The sequence below is a fragment of the Sapajus apella genome, unplaced genomic scaffold (assembly GCF_009761245.1).
Source record: "Sapajus apella isolate SASKATOON/1434 unplaced genomic scaffold, GSC_monkey_1.0 scaffold44, whole genome shotgun sequence".
NCBI classification, from domain to species: domain Eukaryota; kingdom Metazoa; phylum Chordata; class Mammalia; order Primates; family Cebidae; genus Sapajus; species Sapajus apella.
In genome coordinates, this window is record NW_022436984.1 from 873,104 (window position 1) to 874,794 (window position 1,691).

The window sequence follows — 1,691 nt, forward strand, 5'->3', positions numbered from 1 at the left end:
TGTTATAACCATTTTCAGGGACCTTAATGACTGCCATGTCCTTAAGGCTTGTAACATGGCTTTACTATTGCCAGTTTTTAAAGTATGTCTGCACAAACACAATGAGGTAGGCAGATTCATTGGCTGGCTTAAGCATTCTTTTCTACCGACTTCAAGTCTTTAAACAATTGCCTAACTACTCTCTTAACCATCAACTAAATAATTTTTTTTTTTTTTTTTTTGAGACGGAGTTTCGCTCTTGTTACCCAGGCTGGAGTGCAATGGCGCGATCTCGGCTCACCGCAACCTCCGCCTCCTGGGTTCAGGCAATTCTCCTGCCTCAGCCTCCTGAGTAGCTGGGATTACAGGCACGTGCCACCATACCCAGCTGATTTTTTGTATTTTTAGTAGAGACGGGGTTTCACCATGTTGATCAGGATGGTCTCGATCTCTTGACCTCGTGATCCACCTGCCTCGGCCTCCCAAAGTGCTGGGATTACAGGCGTGAGCCACCGCGCCCGGTCCAATTTTTTTTTTTTTAAATAGAGATGGGGTTTCTCCATGTTGGTCAGGCTGGTCTTGAACTCCTGACCTCAGGTGATCCGCCCACCTCAGCTGCCCAAAGTGCTGGGATTACAGGCATGAACCACTGCACCCAGCCCAAGTAAATAATTTCCAAAACCCACCTATGACTTGCAAGCTCCCACTTCAAGATGTCCCAACTTTTCAGGCCTAACCAATGTATGCCTTTCGTGTGTTGATTTATGTTTTTGCCTGTAACTCCTGTCTCTCTAAAATGTATAAAACCAAAATGTAACCTACTCCTCAGTCACACTTTCTCAGGACCTCTTGAGACTATTTCCCTGGCCATGGTCACTTATATCAGCTCAGAATATACCTCTTTAATATATTTTACAGAGTTTGGTTTTTTCTGTTTACAAGCCAATATTCAGGCTATATTTGAGCCTGGGGGCTTTTTGCTTTATCTCTTTCAGATCCTGTTTCTGGGAATTTTTTTTTTTTTTTTTTTTTTTTTGAGGTGGAGTTTTGCTCTGTTTCCCAGGCTAGAGTACAATAGCACGATCTCGGCTCACTGCAACCCCCTCCTCCTTAGTTCAAGCAATTCTCCTGCCTCAGCCTCCCAGATAGCTGGGATTACAGATCACCACCCCTGGCTAATCTTGTATTTTCAGTAGAGACAGGGTTTCTCCATGTTGGTCAGGCTGGTCTCGAACTCCTGACCTCAGATGATCCACCTGCCTTGGCCTCCCAAAGTGTTGGGATGACAGGTGTGAGACACCGTGCCTGGTCTGGATATTTTTTTTCACGCCTTTAAAATATATATATATTTGATCCCTCTGTTTGCTTTCGTGTTGGCATGATTTTGCTGATAAAAACGTAAAACTTAATTGGCTTTTTAGAAAGCTTAAAATCGCCCCAAATTGACTCCTCTAAGATTTGTTCTTCCATTTCCTGCCACTTCTGCTCCTCTATAACCCATACTCTGTAGCTCAACAATGTACAGCCAATCATTAATCAATGTTATTTCTGTGAACTAGTGAGAATTCCTGACAAACAACTTTGTATCAGCCCACTCCTTGTTCCTTTTTTTGCCTTTAAAAACCTGCTTGTGGGCCGGGCGCGGTGGCTCAAGCCTGTAATCCCAGCACTGTGAGGCCAAGGCGGGTGGATCACGAGGTCAAGAGATCGAG

General features: G+C 44.4%; 1 non-coding gene across 1 annotated transcript; it reads right to left on the reverse strand.

Moving 5' to 3' along the window:
- On the reverse strand, positions 1–130 carry LOC116524359. Its single transcript, XR_004257302.1, has one exon. It is a non-coding gene; the product is annotated as a small nucleolar RNA SNORA33 (small nucleolar RNA).
- Between the last annotated feature and the right edge of the window lie 1,561 nt (positions 131–1,691).